Genomic DNA, 22043 nt, shown 5'->3' with positions numbered 1-22043 from the left:
TCTGGCTGATGTCATCATGGGACCTCTCTCAATTATTTTTCAATGATCTTGGGAATCTGGAGAGGTCCCAGGAAATGGAAGCTGGCAAATGTTGTGCCAGTTTTCAAGAACAGTGAGAAAGAAGACCCTAGCAATTACAGGCCTGTCAGTCTCACGTCAGTGCCTGGTAAAATTATGGAGAAGATGATTCTTGAAGTTATTAAAGTGCACCTGGGGGAAAATGCAGTCATTGGTCCCAGCCAACATGAGTTCAGGAGGAGTAGGTCCTGCCTAAGAAATTTGATTTCCTTTTATGACAAGATCACCCATCTAGTCGATCAAAGGAAACCAGCTGATGTGATCTTTTTGGACTTCAGCAAGGCTTTTGACTTTCCTGTACAATCCTACTGGACAAAACGTCCAGCATACAACTAAACAAAAACATCATACGATGGGTGAGCAATTGGTTGATGGGCAGGGCTCAAAGGGTTGTGGTAAATGGGGCTACATCAGGCTGGCGGATGGTCACTAGTGGGGTCTCTCAAGGCTCCATTTTGGGCCAGTCCTCTTCAATGTTTTTATAAATGATTTGGATATAAGACTAGACTGGATATAGGTGTTCAGAGCAAATTTGCCGACGACACCAAACTTGGAGGAGTTGTGGACTCAGGTGAGAGTGGAAAGGCCTGAGAGACCTGGACAGATTGGAGAGCTGGGCGATCACCAACCACATGAAATTTAACAAGAGCAAGTGCAGGGTCCTCAACCTGGGACAGGGCAGCCCTGGCAATATGTACAGACTGGGCAATGAGGCACTGAAGAGCAGCCCCACAGACAGGGATCTGGGGGTTGTGGTTGACAGCAAGTTGAATATGAGCCAGCAGTGTGCTCTGGCAGCCAGGAGGGCCAGCCGTATCCTGGTATGCATCAAGCACGGCATTGCTAGTCAGTCGAGGGAAGTGATAGCGTTCAGAGGAGGGCAACAAAGATGGTGAGGGGCCTAGAGGGGAAGATGTATGAGGAGTGGCTGAGGTCACTGGGCCTGTTCAGCCTGGAGAAGAGGAGGCTGAGGGGGGACCTCATCTCGGTCTAAAACTTTCTCGTGAGAGGAAATGGAGAGGCAGGTAACCTATTCTCTGTAAACACCAGTGATAGGACCTGCAGGAATGGTGTTAAGCTGAGGCAGGGGAAGTTTAGGCTTGACATCGGTAAGAGGTTCTTCACCAAAAGAGTAGCTGCACATTGGAACAGGCTCCCCAGTGAAGTAGTCACTGCACCAAGCCTGTCTGAATTTAAGAAGCGATTGGACTGTGCACTTAGTAGCATGGTCTAAATTTGTGGATACACCTGTGTGGTGCCAAGAGTTGGACTCAATGATCCTTAGGGGTCCCTTCCAACTCGGGATATGCTATGATTCTATGATCTAGTTCCAGTCACTTCAGGTCTGAATCACAAGCTTTTGACAGACTCATTGTGGAGAGAAGAACCACACACATGTTTTCAACTGTGCATTCGGGAGAGAATTGAGAGTTATATTGCAATTTGACTCGAAGTTTGACTTAATTTTAAAATGCTTAAGATGTTCCCCGTATTTCTTTACACATTTCTCTCAGTTCTACTTAAACTGTTTTATTTGTGTCCTGTGACTAGCAAACTTGTACTGATTCTTACGGGTTATCTCATGGATATCGTATCAGGAAAAGGTAGACATCTATCTTGAGCAGCATTAATTGTAAGATGAATGGATGGCTGAACATCTTCAGTATTCTATTTTTAATGTTGTCATGGGTGTCATCTCTGTTTCCAGCTTTTTGGTTTTATTGCAGTTTCATTTTCTGTAATTTTCTTGAAATGCAGAAGATAGAGTTATGCTGTGACAAATGAGATGGTGCGCCTATAGCTCAGACACTAGTTTGTTCAGAGATTGACCATTGAACATAAAGCATGCAAAGCGAAGAACAATTTTGATATGATCCATTGTTGAATATGCAGTGATTCATTTTCATTTTCTAAGTATGCTTTGATGTAGTTCTTCCATTTGTCACATTTTCCATTAATAAGTACCCAGAAGGACACAAAAAACATGAGCAGTCATTCCAAAGTACAGTATAGAATAAATTAAATTAGTATATAAGAAATATCTTCTAAACATAACAACACACATACCTGACATCATACTACATAAATTAGCAGCTTCTAAGATGCCTTCTGCAAAATGATACCACGTGGAATGCTTTTCCAAAAGGTGATATTGGGAAATGAATGGGAATTTCATGAGCATTTGGGTAGCTCTCTGTTCAGGTTACTTTACAGATTCAGAATCACAGAATCACAGAATCGTATAGGTTGGAAGAGACCTCCAAGATCACCTAGTCCAACCTCTGACCTAACACTAACCAGTCCTCCACTAAATCATATCACTAAACTCTACATCTAAACATCTTTTAAAGACCTCCAGAGATGGTGACTCAACCACTTCCCTGGGCAGCCCATTGCAATGTCTAACAACATTAGTGGTATCAGTAGTGCTGTCAGTGCATGTGCCTATATTTGTAGGGACTTCATATTTAAACCTGTGCAGGTACTGTTGCAAGCCTCAGATCAACAAAGTCGGTAAACATATACCTTATATTGCCTCTCTTCAGCAAAGTTATAAATGTGATAAAATTTAATCACATGTTTATATTCCTTACTGAGTGAAGTCCAGCATAGTTTGGGCTGTTAAATAGATATAATATTGTTATATATTCATATATAAGTTCACAGACAAGTTGATCAAGGAATTCATGGTCTTGAAACACTGTAACATACTGGAATCTGCAGGATTTAAAATAAGTAAATAAAAAAAAATGAAGAATCTGTGTGTTTTATACTACCGCAGCAAAGCCTCCTTACTGCTGTGAGGATGGGGGGTTAGGAATGAAGGGATGTGTTGGTTATTCAGGCAGTGATACTGCTGGATTAAAAACAAGCCAGGTTGGTAGAGATCCAGGGTAAGTGTGCTAGCTGAGAAAAAATGAAAAGGTAAGCACATATGGTTGAACAGCTGCTTTCAAATTTATAAAATACCTACTTTAATCCCTGCAGCTTTCTCAGCTTTTCCTCTTAATTCTGTTTCTTTGCAGAAAGCACTTTGAAAATCATTCTTCTTCTTCTTCTTCTTCTTTTTTTTTTTTTTTTTAATTGTAATTTTTCCCCAGTATTAAATCACTTCCATTTCAATTTTATAGTTTTGGCTTTCACCAAAATACCTCAAATGCAGAAGTAAAGACATCTAGAGGAGTTAGAGTTTTAAATCACAATGTGGAAAGAGGGAAGAGGAGGAAGAATCGTTCTATGTCAGGTCAGATTATTTTTTCTTGTATGGTGGTGTGATTTTTTTCTTACTGCTTTTGCTACATTGTACTTCCAACTGAATTTATATGCATAGTTTTATATATAGTCCAAATCATGGATGTTTTCTTGCCTCAGACTCAGGATAATTGTTATTAACTCTAACTTTCTCTACTTTGTCTTGAACTCCTAAAGCACATCTAAGACATTAATTTATTAAGTTTCATAACGCACCTAAAGGGAGAGAAAATATGCTAATTTTCAGCTGTGAAATGGAGAGATTACTAAAATACTGATAAAAAATAAAAAGTGTAGGACAGAATAGAGATTGAATTTAAGGGAGTGGCTCCTTTACATCATTATTTTAACCTACTGGAACATACTTTAATATATTTCAGTTTTCATAAGAAATGGAACAACCCCTCATACAGTGCATTGGTATATAGGAACTGTCCACAAACAAGAGAAGTTTACAACCTCTTTGTATATCTCTGCAACAGAGTTCTAGTTTACTTTGTTTGTAGCTTTTAGTATTAGAATTTTTATTTTGATTCTCATTAGATGAAGGAATTGTGAATCAAATTAGAAAATTGTTTCTGAGAAAAGGGTTAAGTTTCAGAAACTGAATTTCTTTTAATGATCTCAGTAGCTGATATTTTTTTTTTCAGATGACTTTTTAGAGAAAAATATGCTTTTCTAACTCCTTCAATGAAACTGATGACCTCAAGAAAAGCATCAGATTTTCCCTTTTCTTTTCAAATTTATTGGGGATGTTCTTGGTTGCTGACTGTTTTCAATATTCTTCTTTTGTTTTTTCTGTCTTTTGAAAAGAAACAAAACCATGAATGCTACCCAGGACCCAAATTTTGTTGTCAAAGCTCTGTGTGTTCAAGCAAAGGTACTTGTTTTGTTATGGGAAGCAGTTAAGTTGCACCATGATAGCATTTCACTTGGTCTTCTGCTGCTTAAAGTTATGGAGCTCATTTGATATTACTCCATGTGTGTTTTCACAGTATATCGCTATGCCACCTGGACAAGTATTTAGACTCCTGGAACCCAATTTTTTAAAGTTGTTCAGATGTTTGTGGCCAAATTTTTCAAATCTTTCCCAAAGATCTTTCTGGTTAAACAGATACGTACACACTGAGATTCAGATTGATTGTGTTCATATTTAAATAAATCAATCATGGATTGTAACTGATGTAGCAGAGGAGAAATCCTAGTTACATGGCTTTTGCATTTCTAAATATTTTTAATGCCTTGGCTCTAGAGCCTGGAGCAGCTAAAGCACTTGAGGCTGAGAAGTCTGTTATTATTATTCTCAGACTGTAAATACCATAATAATGTTGTGTAAGAAATAATTGTTAAAGCCAAACATTTATAAGCAAAGAAGTACAGATTACTTACATTTTAGTTTTTCTTTATTTAGTAGTCCACAATGTGTATTTTATTATAGAAAGACTTCAAATCTTAGTTTGACAGCACAAGTATATTTTATACAGGAAAAAAGTCTGGAGTTATGAGCATGTCTGCATTTGGCAGCTTGGTAGCTCTGTATTTTTCTCTTTTCCTTCCAGCACACAGGAGTTTAATAGCTTGCCTGTAGAACAGAAAGTATAGACCTGGTCTTTAAAGACCTCTGTCCTATTCCAGAGGAGACCTCTATCATTATTCTAGCTCTGCTGACAACACAGAATGCACTGTCACAGTCCTCTAGGTAATACCCTTATTACATGTGTCATTAGAGGATGTTTGCCATATCTGCTTTAACACTGCAGACATTTTAAGTAGGTTATTCCATCACTTTGCCATTTTGATTATGACAACAAAATGACACCATATTGAAATGGATTTTAGAAAGAAAGGCTAACTGTCCAAAGAGGTCCATGCTCACTCTAATTAAAATTGGCTTAGGTGGCACAACCTTCATAATTCAGACTATGACTATGAAGGATATGCATGTTGAAAGCGCTCTTTGCTCATTAGTGCTATTTCTGTCAGACACTGCTACCTGCTCTTTTCTTAATGAATGCTAAGCCATCTCTTTAGAAGATTGTGCTGCTTCCCTGAACTGAGGGAACTGTCTTATTTCCTCCCAAGTTCGTTGAGAGTAAAATCGGGGAGTCACCTCTTTGACATTTCCCAACCTCTGTACTTATTTATCTCTTTGAGACCCTGTGCTCCAGAGATATCACTGTCTTAATTAAGAAGAAGGATGTGACCATGGTAAATTGACTGATTCCATTGATTAAGGACTAGCTGTACAAGTAACATTGATTTTAACAGTGGGTCTACATAAATGTAATTGTTCGAACATGGGGCTGCATAATTATGGTGATGTACGAGAATAGTTGGTTTGTCCTTTTCAACCTTCACTAACATTCTTTTGCATGGTAATGTACCTCGTTCAATTAGCAGAAATCTTAAATGTTACAAAATGTCTTTTGTGAAGGCACACGGTAATCATCACAGTCTAATTTAATTTAACAGCATCAGACAGATACATCTCTTTCTTTTCCTTTCTTTCTTTCTAGATTTTTCCAGCCCCTCCCCCCCACATTTTTTTTTTTTTTTAGTGGATAGGATCACTAACACACACGAGTAAAAAAAAAAAAAAAAGGAAAAAGAGACTTCCTCACTCTATCCAATTTGTAAAGTGTATAATTTTAAGCCAGAACTTGCATGGCTAATTCATGATTATGGACAACTTGTTTTCTTTTTTACCCCACTTCAGATGCCTCCAGGGCATACTGGACACATTCTGCATCTACTCTGCAATTTCTTCCACCCTACCTTTGGTGTCAGCATTCCATTTTCACCAAATGTTATAATTCTCATGTTTCTTCTTCAGATTTAAACTTCCAACTGTCTCTCATCTCCATACTCCTCTAAAAACAACCTGTGCTTAACTGAACATCTCTGGAATTCCTTTTTCATAAGGCATTAGTGGACACATCACAGTTCATGGGAGACAGTAAGCTGAATTTGGAGAGCCAGAAATCTAAGGTAAGAAGTGGCAGAAAGCAGCAAAAGAGCTGAAGTTTTAATTGCTACAATAAATATATGGACCACTTTTAGAGCATAGAACTTTTGCTACCAGCTCGTTATTATTTTTTACGGTATATTCTCCAGACACAGCAGAGCTCTGTGGGGCATTAGACTGTTAAGTCTTTTGGGTAAGAACTGTCTCTTGGCACTGTGTTTATATGACTGGTGAGTAATTCGTGGGAAGAAGTAATAACTTAGTTTTGTAGTGTTGTTTATTTGCTCAAAAACATGATTTTATAGCACCAAAAGTTACTTGGAAATCTGAATCAAAGAGCTGAAGCACTGGCTTCCTTTCTCCTTCTGCGTTTTTATGTTTATTTTCACCAAGCACAAAAATGGACATTTCAGCATTCCCCAAATGACTTGAACTTACAGTTTTGATACCGCTCATAAATGGAATATACAGGAAGCTTGTCAACCTGGTTCAATAAATAATATACCGTGATATATGATATTCATGTGGATTGAGGGACTCTGTTTTGCCAGTTTTGGATAAAGGCCTTGAACATCAATATCCTAACCCCCAGATAAATGCATGAGTTCTTATGAGGAAACTATTAGGTGGGAGAGAGTGGCTGCATGGTGTTTAGGGATATCAGGCTGTATCGAATTAACATTTCCATTTTGGATGCAGATTCAGTGGGAAGTGTAGTGTACCCCAGAACATAAGTCCAAGTTTGCAGCGAGATTCTGATTCAAGCAGAGAGGGGAGGGGAGCCCTGAAGCAGCTCTTTGTGATCCAAGACCTTTAACAGCTGTGGTGTGGTAAATGGGTGTTGCATTCTTCCTTCTGCTTTTTTGCACACACCAAATGCTGGAAGATTCTCCTTTTCATTACCCCATAGCCCAGGAAGGCAAGCAGCCCTCCAAATTGTGGACATGAAAAGGGGACCTGTCCCAAAGTTAAAGATGTTTTCAGCCCCTCAAGTAAATGTTTGTGTTGACTTATTTATTTTCCAGTTTATCATTGCATAAGTCTAGTCTCACGAAGTTCTGGGCACTTAATATAATTTTTCTGGTCATTGTATGGCAGGAACCCTTGAAAAGTTTCAATTACCTTTTTTTACCCTACTACCAAATGCATCAACAGTTATACCCTATAGCTGTAGTGGGAAGCACTTTGGATAATCAGTGTCCTCCACACTATGAAAAATAGGCAAAAACTGTCCTTACTGTATGTGTGCATGAGTACATGATATATCTAAATGAGAATTAAAGCCCTCCAGCAATCAAGTATGCACACAAGTTAGGAGAAGTGACACCGATACACACATACCAGCACATATACATGCATACGCACAAGAAAATCATATCCTGGATTTAAAAGGCTTCGAGATTAAAGGCCCAAGGGCTTAAAACTTAAAGAAATATTCCTTCAACATCATTGCATATTCATGAGTGAGTATTTTGGCACGCAGGCTGAGCAAAATAGCTTACAGAATTATGGAAGGAAGATTACCGTTGATTCCTGTGTGCCACAATAGTGCTTTCACAGAGAGAAAAGAAAATGTAAATAATTATCCAAGTGACAGCATTGATATGGGTAATTCTGAGGGCCCTACCCAACCCAGATCCTGTTACATATTTTTGATCCATGTAAGTTGCAAAGCATGGAAGAAAGGTACTCGGATGGTCAGCCACCTCCAGAGACAGGTTAAAAGGTAAGAAAGAAAACCTGCCCTGCACAACATGAGGTTGCAAAGGCAGCTTTCCCACAGCTTTTCCTCTGTTGCTTTTTGTTTGGGACAGACCTAGAACTCCTACCAGACATCAGATTCTCCTATTTTCCACCAAATTTACTTTCAGTTACCATGCAAGAAGAGTTGCCAGAGGACGATTGTATTCTCCAGGGTTGCTCATCTGGATTTCTCTTTCTTCCAGTGTTTTTGTTTGTTCTCATCATCATTTTTGCCAGGGCTTTATCAATCTTTCAGGGTAGAAAAATGTTTTCCATGTATCATTTTGGCAGGTAGAGTGAATAGATGTGATACTGGTGCTTTATAAAATCCCTGATTAGCAAAAAGGTTCAAGAAATATTGGTGATAAAACTGAACACTAGTAATGAGACAGAAGCATATTCTAACAATAGTAGATAAATAATATAATTACTATAGCAAAAAAGGAAGAAATAAACTAATTGAAGAAGTGCAAAAATAGGCAATTTGTCATGTGCACTTTCACTCAAATTGACTTAAATTTAAACTAAAAATGGTGTAAGCAAAGGATAATATCGTTAAAGAAGCATGGTTTGAATGTATTTCCTCATACCAGACAGACAACTTGAGGACAAAATTACTGCTATCATTGTAAGCAAAAAGGGTTCCTAGCTATATAAAACAGATAAAAGAACACAAATAAATAAAAGGATTGCTACATCCAGTACACCAGACATATCAATGTTTAGATATCTCAGTCAAAAAATGTGCCTTGATCTCTAACATGAGATCAATCTTTTTGCAGTATCAAAAAAGCTGTATTTTCATCTATAGGCAAATACCTAGCTGTCATGTAAGTGGAAGTTCAATGATGGTCCAGATACTTCTGGTTTAAGCCATATAGAAATGTGTAGGTATAAGAAAGGTGGTACAAACTGCATTCAGAAAGCTTACTTCCCAGTTTAAATAACACAGATTTCACAAAATACATCCACACTTTTTTTTTCACAAGTCAAGTTGAAAAGGTGTATATTTTACAAAAATATTTTTTGTCTGAGCATAGCCAAGGCTTCTTGACCTCTCCTGAAATGATGTTCCTTGTACATTATTACTTAGATGGAACAGCCTGGGTTTGCAGTTTCATGCTGCTCATGCTGCCCTTTCTCTCTCTCCCTTCTACTTTATTATATTTATATTTTTTTTTTTTTAAAACACTTACCATCATACCTGTTTATGTCATATTCCTTTCCTTTGGAAAAAGAGTTACCATCCTCTCTCCCTGGTTCAGTTAGGGTCTTAACCCTAACCCCAGCCCTGAAGATCCTCTTTAAGGAGACAAGGTGTGTCAGCAGGGCAGTATTCCAGAACACCAAAACCATATTGCTTGATTTTTATGAACGTATCTGTGACAAATTCTGTTGCTTTATGATCTTTGGACTCAGTGGTGTAACAGAGTAACACTTAGCTTGTGCTAAGCAGTGAAAAGGGCACTGGGACATCCTTACAGCAGCAGCAGACTTCAGCAGAGGAAAGGTAGAAGAATAAATTACAACCTAATTTTTTGTATATTCATTGGTAGTTCCAGGGCCCAGTTTCCTGCACTCTGGCATTATCAGTGGAGCCAGAAATACCTTGGGAAACCCTGAGCAGAAGGAGGAGGATATGTGCAGCCTTTGCACAACCTTGCTCTAAAATGTTGCCTGGCCTGAGCAACCTTTGCCTTTGAAAAACAGGAGTTATGTCGCACTCCCACTTATATAGTTGGTTAAAGACACAACAGCAACTAGTTTCCCACCATGACCTCCGTATTTGAAGAATCAGCACAAATTGAATTTCTACTGACAACCTGCAATTACTTGAGCAGAAAGCAAAGCATAGCCTAAACCTTCAGGATAGCATTGTTAAAGGTATTCAGATCTTACATAAGGCCATTTCACACAGACCACAGTACTAACACGTGAGCAAGTGGAAATGTGGTTGTGGTGTATATGTGGTGACAATTCATAATACTTCCACCCCAGAGGGTATTTATGGATCCACAGTATACTATACCAGCGTCGTTTTAATTATTTTACTATCCCTGCTTTGAATTTGAAAAGTACCATAACTATAAAACTTATGCGGTTGAAATATATGTATAGTGTACTAGTCTCACCTAATTGAACTTTTTTTATTTTTTAATGGCATCTTTTTTGTAAGATTATCCTATTGTCTTGAGGTTTTGCAAGGATGACTAGTATTCATCAATACTTGTCATCTGTATCTGACTGACACTAAGCAGGAACTGTGATTTTTTGGTATAAAGCTGTAATATTGAGTTCATAATAAAAATTTCTTACACTTACCATTAGATGCTACAACTTGGCTGCTCTGCCATTTGTTTCATTAAAGTTTGTTTGTTTGTTTGTTTAATATTTATTTGTTCTTGTTTTTTGGTGTTTGTTTGTTTTGTTTTGGTGTTTGTTTTTTGAAAATGTTCCTGATTATTCTTAAAGCAAGGAATATTTTGATGACAGGTCATAGGTAGATGGACAGCTGTTTGGAGTACTGGTATTCCAAAATGCTGATGCCACTTTCTGATAGCCTTCCAACTTTTCTTGCAGAAGTTTAATTCAGAAACATCTTTGTACAAAAACTTCAAATAATATTTATTTTTTCAGTAAGAAATACTACATAGAGAGAAATCAACATTGTTTGGACATTTTTGAATGTAATAGATGTGAAAATTTTAATTTTTGTGGGCCAATTGTACGTCTGTGAACATACAAAACTATAGAAGGCTTTTAGTAGAAGGCAACAGTAACATGAAAAAACGTGCTGAGTTTCGAGGATGCGAATGAAATAAGACTATAATCTATAATCTACATTGTTTTAATTAGTATTATTTCTAGTTGACTAACACAAAATAAATTTGCAAGTTTGTAGTACGTGGCTTGACAAAAGAAACCTACAAAGATGTGTGATTTTAGTTTGATAAAGTACTTTGTATAAGGAAAGAAAGGCTTTCCTTGTTTCACTACTTGGAAACATTTTGAATAATGATTAATTTGCACTCTCATAGTACTTAAAATGCCTTTACTATATTATTATAACTATTATAACTTTTTTTTTTTTTTTTTTTTTTTTTTTTTTTTGTTAAATTACAGCCACTAGGCTAGTATTTTTAAAGATGCACTGGCTGATTCTCTTGTTACTGGAGCGAGTATCTCAAACGTGCCCAGTTAGTCAAATACTCCCTAGGTGCAAAGCAGAGATTGAGGGAATTTTTCTTATTCTTGGGTCAATCCAACTCCAAGAAATCTGTAAGCAGTGAAACAGTTCTAAAATCTCCTGTGTGATTTTGTGAGTTCTGAGTACATTTCACTGAACTCGTAAACTAACTAACTAACTAACTAACTAACTAACTAAAACATGTTTCTACACTGGTAACTGTGCATCTCACTCATTTCATAATTTCCTTTTACTCAAATGCCATAAACTTTCTGAATATTACTAATTCTAGAACACAAATAGGCTTGAATCAAAAAAAAAAAAAAAAAATCCATAATTTTCCATAATTTTCACTTTGGTTATTTGGTTCTCTAAACGGCCTGGTTTGAGGAAATTAGCTAAGCCAGACTTGTCTTCACAAAGAAGTTAAACCAATTTAATTTGAATCGTTTTATAAATCGATTTTGTTAAACCTATCTGAACACTTGTTTGGACACTCCTAAATTGATTTTGCCCAGGCTTATATTGATTTAGCCTAAGTTAGGAAGGAATTCACTTAAGATAAATTGATGCAAGTCTGATTGAAATAAAATTAGAAGTGCCAACATAGGGTTTGCATGGGTTTGCTAAATTGATTTAAAAATACACTTTTAATTAAAGTGATGCAACTTTGTATAGGCCAGGCTTAACATTAAGGAGAGGAATCTTTGGCTCCCAGAAATGACAAGATCTGAAAGGGCCTTGAGTCCAATGACTTGTTCAAAGTATGAAGAGTTTTCTGCATTGACACTTGAAACAGCTTACAGTAATGCATAGAATAATTACAACTGCATATCTCCTCTCCCCATCCAGAATAAATCTACCTGTTCTTGCTCCTACATTTTTTTGTTGGTGGTGGTTTTTCCCCCAATCATCATTTTTGTTTCCTTTAAAATTAAAGACAAGTGTAGAAAAAAATAAAATGATTTCTGAACTTAAAGGCTGTTTGAAAACAAAATATAGATTTTAGATTTACAGCACTCCATTGCCTTTAAACAAACACATCTCTAGGACAACCTCCTTCACAATAAACAGGTAAATGCAACATGCATATTGGGCACTAATTTGTAGTGGAGGCATAAGAGGACCCATTCTGGCTTTTTAGCTAATGCAGTACCACTGTGGAGGAGCTGTAAGATTTCATTGTACTGCTAATTCTTGAATTTGCTTGTGAGCTTCAATACCAATTTTCCTCAAATCTATCTGTCCAGCAAAGAGAATATAGACACTACTGTCCTTGCCGAGTAACCCCAAATAACAGTTTTGAAACCAAGCTGTAACCTTCATGATGCTGTCTGGAATTGGCAATCAAAATCAGAGATTACGCTAAAACCTCTCTCTCAACATATGCCTTGTTTACTGAACTTTCACCATATGCAAAATACAGTTTAAAGGAATCTGCATTACAGATTGTCACATAGAAGTCACCCCCACACCCCTGATCTCCTAGGAACAGAAAATAACAAAATTAGGTGTTTTCAGAGACAAGGCAATTCACGGAGCTGTAATCATAGCTGGTGTTGGATAGGGCATCCATGCTTGAGAGCTGCTTTATTTCACATACGCTCATTGGCATTTGCAGTTGGCTGCTTCTGTGGTATTCCTGCATCTTCCCTCTGATGACTGTAAAGAGAACATGGTGCTTTGGATTCCTGATGTTCAGCTACTTATAAGTAAGGAAATTTATTTATTATTTATTTTTTATATTTGGCAAAGTGACTTTGGTATTGTTGAATCAACCGACTGCATTTGCTGTGAAAGAGTTGCCATCTATCTGCTATCATGTAAGTCAGAAACTGAATCAGCACCTCAAAATACTATACTTTTATTGTCTATCTGATGCAGGTGGAAGGTGGTGTGGTGGTGGTGTTCATACTCTTACTGTACTGCACAGTACAGAGGGGTATGTTGGGCCAGACCTTTGAGCAAATTATCTTCTGATTTTAATTAACCACTGATTACACTAGTTTATGCTTGCTGAGTACCAGGAACTTTTATTTCTTCTTTGGCTAACAGAGTCCATTTTCTACCATTCTACATCCACAACTTTACTAAGAACAAAGAGAGAAAAATTGGCCCCAACGTAGTCAAAAACTGAGCTTTCAGAACCTTAAATAACAGGAAGTCTTCAGCCCAAGTGTTATGAATTGTTATATTTTCTATCTGAATCCTGTACTTGAGGAGAAGACAAAATGAGATGTCATTGAAGCTTCTATTTCCCAAATACATGGTGTGGAGTTAAACTTTTTACACATAAAAAAAAAGATGATCCTGTATCCATCACATAATTTTTAGTCATTCTGTTCTCAGCTATGGATACTCTATAGAGCCTGTAAATTAAATGCAGTAAGTACGGGCCACTATGAATATAAGGCTAAAGTAAACAGAAGTATAGTTGCTTATGAAGGCAGGGTCACCAAACAATTAATAATAATAATAATAATAACAACAACAGCAACAACAGCAACAACAATACTACTACTAATAATAACTTTTCATTTTGTGGCTACCCCAAATTAATTCATTTTAAAATAAAGTTCAGAATCCTAATAATAAGGAATTGAAGGATAACTATATGAAGAATATAATCGTGCCTATAAAATTCAAATATATTTTTAATGGATATCAGTAACTTCAAACTACTCAACTTCTTTGAGTGTGGAATGAAAATGGACTGAAGTTTGTGTTCTCTTCCCAGTCACAAAATAATAAGACAAGGAGAGATAGCTTTTTCCTAAAAATTGTACTAAACTTTGCTGAAAACTGAGCTGGTTATTTGTGTCTATTCAGTCCAATTTTTTTTCTGCATCTCTCAACAGCAGGAAAATAAACAACAGGAAAAAAAAATGTTTCTTAAACCTGTCCACTTTTTGTTATTCTATTATTTATTTATTTATTTATTTATTTATTTTTCCATTTGGGATTATCTCAACTAGTCTACATCTTTGTTAAAGTATGGTAGCCAGCTGGCAATATTACTGCACTTGAAGTCTCAGACACTTTGAAGAGTGCTATAATGGTTTTCTGCCTGTTACACAAAGTATTCCTGCTAACATCTCCAAGAATGAAAATTTAGCCTTCTGTTGTTGCAAGCATGCTGCAAGGAGATGACATAATTGTTGGTAACACATTTCTACTTTATTGATGCTTTATGAGTCATCCCTCATTTTGTATTTATTTCCTTTCTCCTTCCTAAGGGGAATTGTTTTTACTTACCCATATTTAATTTCAACTTGCTGTTTTTGTGAATGTTAGAGAGATCCATAGAAAGGTTAAGATTGGATGGGTGATTGAGGATAAACTGCTTTATTGTCAAACTAAGTTTGAGGCACATTAGTACAATGGAATAGAAAATTTGCAAAATATTTATCCATGCCACACCGAAATTTTTTCAAATATCATATTTTGATATACACCACTGTATGGTTTAACAGTGAGAAAGCCTCAACTGCCTTCTTAAAGCCCAATATGTTTATTGAATTAAAAAAAAAAAAAAGTGTAGTGTATGAAAAGTCTTAAGAAAGAAAGATACAGTTACTAGAAAAGTCAGGGTCTTAGTTTCCACTGCCTGAAGGGTGCCCACATGGCTCTAATGACCTCCTGAACTTCATTAGTTAACAGTAGTGGAATTTTTCCCCTCTTGCTTACCTTTTATTGTTGTTGTTGTTGTTTACAGGCATTTGTGCCTTCAGTGACTACTATATTGTGCTTAAGTTACTCTCATGGTAAATCCAAGGATTTTAATTTCCTCTTTCTTGACTTCAGGGTCTTTTTGAATAGGTTCATCACTTTTTGAAATGTCATTTTTTGAAAGTTTAGCTTCAGTAATTTGTAATGTGATTCTTCCCTAACTGTGTTGCACTTTTTTATATTCTTGTTTCTAATGTCCAGGGATCGTCCAGAGATGATACGTCTAGACTGTTTCTGTCTTACATGGGGTAAGTCATGAATAGCGTTGCCATTTTTTATACTGCAGAAATAGTTTAGGATTAGAAATGTTGATTTAAATTATATGATTTAAAAATATTTAAAAATATTTAAACTTAGTCCCAGGATTGTATTTCATCTGTCTTTTGGTTTCATCTATTCATCTAAACTACATTAATTTCTTCCTGCATTTTGTTTAACATTTTTATTTCTTGTGAGTGGTTAGAAATACTGTCTGATACATGTAAATGGGAGGAACTTTGTCTTTGCATTAGTCCAACACCACTGAAGTCACTGTGAAAGATACTGTGGGTCAAAGTCATTCGTGATTTGTGTCTATCTAGATTCCCCTTGCTATACCACTATAACTAAAATAATGCCTATATGTTACAGAAAACCAAAGATTCTACAGTTATACTTGTCCTTGCTTTGATTATAAATTATTATGTTTTGCATGATAATAGCTACTAAAGACATGAGGGGAGATCACTGGTCTCCTGTGCACATATAACTCATATACAAATGTAGCTATTGAAAAAAAAAAAATAAAAAAGAGGTAATCAGCAACAATGCAACAACTAAATAAAATAAATAAATAAACAAACATCCACCAAAACAAACAAATAAACAAAGAAGAAATCATATCTGAGCTTTCAATATAACTGTAATGGCTACAGTAGCATTTAGGTTTGGCTTAAAGAGGGATGATATTTAAGAGACAGCCCATTCAGAGAAAGGCGGATTCGATGAAGATGGAGACAGGTTCTTTTCAGTGCTCGCTAGTGACAGGACAAGTGGTGCATTAAAAATGACCATCTCTTCATCCAGCTCTGTGAATTTATCTCTGTGATTATATTAAACAAAATGCAGTAAGGAGGTATGGAGGGGCTACCTGGAGAGTGGTAGGGATGCAAAAAAGGTCATAATGAGTGAAAAGCTAATTTTTAATGACAAACACAAATACATAACAACAAAATCTCTGTACAGAATATCACACAAATATACCTGCCAAGGGAGCTCACCTTTCCTTAAATAATGCAGTACACTCTCCTGCAAGAAACCAATGGATCCCTTTTTAAGTTTTCAGATATTACATTGCAGTTACAAGACTGTGGACTAGATCCTTACTATATTCCAACCACTCTTAATTTGAAGAAACTGAGATCAAAAGCTACCTGAAAGCAGCAGAAGGGAGACCAACCTTGTGCTTTGTATCAAAAAGCTTCAGCGTTTAATGTAACTGTAAAATTTGAGCTGAACTACTTTAAGCTGTTCTTTTATGATTTGTTTTTTTTTCTAATAGTTCAGACAGTGATCTTTGGTCATCACTTGCTTTGTGTGGAGGAGTGTGACAAAAAGGTAGGAATCAAGGTAAAAAGCATTATTATCTAAGACTTTTCTTATTTTGCTGTTAAAAAATCCATGCAGAATAAGTTTAAGAGCAGCAGATACCTAAGAAGCTGTCAAATAGCACTGTTAACTATAATAATTTATCCTATAATTTAATGTAGCCATGACCCCTGTCATAAGTTAATACACCATGAAGAGTAGTGTGCAAAAAACATGCTTATTAATGAATCGGAGAAATAATGTGACATTGTTTTTTGCCATTTTCCCAGGAAATATCTTAATATTGGAGTTAGCAGAGCCTAGACAATTTTTACTATGTAATTATGTCTGTCCACTTCTTACCAACTTGTGCTGTGATTAAAAGGTTTGTATTTTTTAATTATATCATCTGAAGAGAGTTGTTTGATTCAAGACAAAAATAACAGTATGTATGGACTCTACAGATAAACTCTTCTATTTTGCCTATTTTTGCCAACAGCCTCTCTATTTGAATCTCTTTATAAATAACTGGTAACTGTGTGTATATGCTGGTAGCTCTATGTAATATATGCAGCTCCTCAGAGACCATGCACTGGTCCAATTACTGTCTTATTAGTGACTGCCTGTTCTGGTAAAAGAATGGCACAAGGCCCTGAATACATTGGAGCTGTGATTCTGGAGTGTCTCTGCAGTCAGAGTATGTACGTGAGGCTGAATGTCTGATGAGAAGGGCTGTATGTTGGTGCTGTGATTGTGTTCCACATAAAACCATTTTCTGTCCATGATCTTCTGTCATTATTGCTTTGGTCCAGATGTTGTGCTAGGCTGTAGGCACCTGGTGAAACTAGATTATTTCTCCCAAAAAGCTTGCAATTTAAGGAGCTTCCTTTTGGAAACCACAGCAGCTATCTCCATTACCTACAGAGGAGAGCGTTTCTAAATGCTACAGAAGCTTTCTGAAAATACCTGTCTGTGTTCTAATTCTGAAGCCATCTGAAAACTCTAGGTTAAGTAAATTACCTTCCTTCTACACATTATCTGGTTTCATGGTAACATTATTAGTAAGTAACTCTGCTTTTCATTTCCTGATGCAAAAGAATTATAGCAAATTTGAAAATAAGCTATTTTTGTAAGTAGGCTGGAGTTGTATTCTTTGAGTTTTCATTTACACTCTCAAATATGTTTTAAGCTGGGAAACTTAAATCAAGAACTTGTGCTATGATTACTGGCAGCTGTGGAAGTAGTATACATATAAGAAATGATTACCTCCAGGAAAAGGTGCATCCAGGGGACAGCCTGCATAGGGGTTCCTGCTGCTATACATATGGTGCTAATGAAGCATAAGTAAATTCCTCTAAACAAATAAACAAACAAACAAAAACCACCTGTAGATAAGTATTTCTAGACTGGGCATCTAACAACACTGTAGAGTAGACATAGTCTAAGAAGACAATTGTAGCTCCATTTTTTCAAAAATGCAGACCTTGAATTTTGTCTTCTAAGTGCGTGGATTTACACTTAGGCTTTGATTCATCCAAATTTTTCTGCGAGATATTAGTTTCAATTTTCAATTAAAATGTTTGGACATTGAAGCAAACGGGATTCCCAAACAAGCTTAATGTACATTTATTTATTTATTTATTTATTTATTTTCCCATAGAAATGGACTGCCCTAAGTGGTTTGATTTTTTTCAGACCAAAGAAAACTAGCAGGTTCTCACCGATATTTAATATATGACCACTTGTTTAACAATGGGCTTGATGGACTAACCTCAAGCCAGTTTTAAAAGGTTTGAGGTCCTTTAAAAGGTCCTTTGCTTGCTTAAATATTCAACAGGATTTTTTGGGGTACCTGTTTTCTGAGTAACTGTCCAGCAGTAATGTTGAAACATTTTACATTCAACGGATTCCTCTGAGGTTTTCTTACTTGGCTTGTATACAATGCTGAACAGCAATGAAAGGGTTAATGGTCTTGTTGTTTTTAGGCTTTCACTGTATACTGGGACTTGACATTTTCACACTAATTAAAACAGACTGCTTCAGTCCCCATGTACATGTAACTCATATTTAATTCAATGGAAACATTGAGTGTGCATTGATGGAAGAGTTGAGTCCATACTTTTACTGTTGTGACAATCAGGAAATGTCTTAAGCAGAGGTATATTTAATTTGCTCACAGCTCCAATAAGAATAGCCTTTAAAATATTTAAATCAAATATAGTATTCATATTGATGAGGCAACTCTTGAAGACTTTATTCAAGCAAAACTTCTCATAGGTTGAGATTTGAAAATATAGATAAACAGTCTCCAATACACTAATGTTATTGCAGAGGCTTTTGTTGCTGCTATGCATTGTGAATCAGACATCACCTGCCCAAGGTATAGGAATTTATGGTACTGAAATTTACAATTCTTCATGTATTTCATTTCACATTTCAGTACACATTTACAGGACTCTGATGCAGAAGTGTAGTACTTCCTCTTACAGAAAATATGAAGATTTCTGTTTCTCCATGGTGTCTCTGACGTACTATTTATTGGCCTTCAAAATGAAAACCAGATGTTCTGGCTAAATCTAGGCTTAAGGCCAGGTTCACAACATAGTAGACATAGTTTGAGGGTTTTACTCTGTCAGTTGTCCCAATCAAAGATTTGTTATGAGTATATCTTGTCGCTTCCAGCACATCAAAGTATGTCTCTTATCCATCAGAAACAAGCCACAGGGAGAGGCCTTGTACCCAAATGTATCCTAATATGTTATTGAGGTGCAGCACTACAGTGTCTGATAGTTCAGAAATAGTGTATGATGGACTTGGGCTATCAAGCTCTGTGGAGCTGAATCGTATCCATATAGTTTCCTCAGGATCTACACCCTTACCTCCTCAGATGGTCCACTCTCTTGAGAAGATGCATAGCGCATACTGAGTGAAAGGAGAGGGCTATTAGGCAACCTTTGCCTGGTGGAATAACGCTTCAATTTAAATTGATTTTCAAGGTCTATTAGTGCCATTTTTTCCCTGATCAATGAAAGAAAATAAAAACTAAAGGGGAACAAAAGAACCCTCCACTGACTCCCATTTAAATATAAGATTGAGTAGCTAAATAATTTTAGGGTGTTACCTTTATTCCATTTTGAGACTTCTGTGAGCACTCATAAGTGTATACATTTTCTTCCTTAAAATCCCTTGAAATGTTGAACTATATCTCTTAATACAGTTTTTTATATTTTAGTGAAAAGGCAGCTGTAGATGTCATCATGACTATGGACTTTTATAGTGCCATAAAAATTCAGTGTCATCATAAATTCATGCTGCTGAAAATGCCGACATTTATGGCAACTTCTACAAGGACATATTTTAAAATGATATTAAAACTTTATGCAGCAACTTTTATTTAGTTAAAAAGTGAGATTATAAAGCAAAACATTTACTCTCATTTTAGAACAAAGAGGTGTGACAAATAGTTTATAAAAAGGGGAGAGAATATGAAGGTTTTATAAAGCAGATCTGTCAAACCCCCAGAAAAAAAGACATTTGCATAGTATTGATGCGAAACCAGTAATTGAAGCAAGTCATTAATAATATCCACGTCTATGTCTTTAACATATATTGTTTATCATTTGGTCTTTTATCACTGACACATCTCTATTACAACACTGCTTTCAGGGCTCAGCATCTCTGTATTGACATTGAAATATCTTTATTTCTGCTTGACTTTTAGGTACTGTAGTCAGTGGACTTGATGAATACTGTAAAAATTAAGAAATAATGAAAATATGATTATTGTATCTACTAAAGTTTTAGCTGCAATGTTGCAGTCCTTTGGGAATCTTACTAAAAGGAACTGCATGGACCAGAAAATAGCATGACCCTGCACATCAATGCTTCCAACATAGGGACTGTTGCTTGTGAAGCACCCAATCCAAATCTCTCACACACAGTTAAACCATTGACTTCAGACAGCTGTGCACTAAGTATAGCATATATTTCACATAAACTAGTCAAAAGGAAACATGACAGAAGTGGGGGAAAGTAAAATGCCACTTTTTTTTTTTTCTCCTTGCAGATATTCAAGATGTATGAACTAACTTCTTCTGAGTTTCCATCAACTTTCATTGAAGCAGCTTCAGAGACTGATATACCTCAGAGAGAAAAATATATTAAGTATTCTCTCAAAACAGTGACATTTATGTTTCAGCAGAGCATTAGGGACTCAGTTTAGGGACCAAGCCCATTCCTACTGAAGCCAGTGAGATAGCCCTATTAATTTCCTTGCAGCAATACCAGGCTCTAACACTGAACACAGCTGAATCAAAGACATTACCTTTCATAGTAACACACAAGGAAGATGTGGAATGAATGTTCTGTTCCTTATGCTCAGATTTGCCTAATTTTTATATAAAAGTCTGTATAAGTCTTCTCTAAGTTTAAGGGTATTTTTAATTCTCTCTGTCTCTCTCTCTCTCTCTTTTTTTTTTTTTTAACCATACACAATTATCCAACTTGTCTGATTCTGATTTCAGATTGATTAAAAAGACAAAACTAGAATCTGTCTGAAAGAGCAGTTATACAGTTGTAGTAAGTGAATATAAAAGAGATGACATGTAAGTACTAAAAGTTATTCTGTCTCACAGGGTTATCCATAATGCTGTATTGCCAATTATTTCAAAGGCTGTTGATATAGATAGGTATCAAATACTGCTTTAGCCCATTTTATATAGGGTACCAAATAGCCTTCATAAAATGAGTTAAGATAGTGACACACACAGGCTGAATTTGAATCTCAAGCTTCTGGACAAAAGCAAACAAACATAAAATGCACAAACCTCAACCTCCCTCTTCTGCTCTGTTTCATCTGTTTTGTCTCTTATATTATTGCTAGGCGTTATCCTTTATAAACATGTCTGAGGCTACCAGGCAATAACATCTTTTTTTTTTTTGACAACACCTTGTCAAATACTTTTTATTGAGAGTCTTGTCAGGTTAACATCACTTCTACAAGCCTATGGTGTTGATATAAGAAGTCTCTTCAAGTCTCAATTTTCATATGCTGTGCTCAGAATCACTAATTCTTATGACTCAGAGAAAGAGCTACAGATGCATATGACCACTAAATAGTTCCACTAGCTCTAAGACCATAATATTTCAAAGGGAGAACCTGAAAAAATGCTGGATATGGTGGAACAGTACTCAATTGGTTTAATATCTTCAGATATTTTTAAGGCACTTGGAGAAGTAAAATACAATGAAGAGGATTTTCTTTCCTTACAGTTGTCATAATTTGTGATTTTTTAAGTGAAGGAACAAAAAGACATATATGCTTGATACAGAAGAAATATCTGTTTGCAGCTAATATATTATAGAAAAATTCAAAGACAGCTTAACCTTGTAAAAATGTTACCTCTGTAATGTTGCCAAGATCAGTGTGAATTATTACTTTGACTTGCACACGATTTTTTTTTTTCAGAATTTGTCTAACTGATGCATTCATTAATTGGCAATTTTCATATGCTGGTGATTTCA

General features: G+C 36.1%; 1 long non-coding RNA gene across 1 annotated transcript; it reads left to right on the top strand.

Annotated features, from left to right (window-relative positions):
* Nucleotides 1–3216: 3216 nt before the first annotated feature.
* On the top strand, nucleotides 3217–19687 carry LOC137850250 (uncharacterized). Its single transcript, XR_011092403.1, has 5 exons — nucleotides 3217–3322; nucleotides 6164–6318; nucleotides 12847–12937; nucleotides 15156–15202; nucleotides 16495–19687. It is a non-coding gene; the product is annotated as an uncharacterized lncRNA (long non-coding RNA).
* Nucleotides 19688–22043: the final 2356 nt, after the last annotated feature.

The sequence above is a fragment of the Anas acuta genome, chromosome 1, assembly GCF_963932015.1.
Source record: "Anas acuta chromosome 1, bAnaAcu1.1, whole genome shotgun sequence".
NCBI lineage: Eukaryota > Metazoa > Chordata > Aves > Anseriformes > Anatidae > Anas > Anas acuta.
Note: the sequence above shows the minus strand (reverse complement) of the source record. Positions and strands in the feature narration are given on the sequence as shown.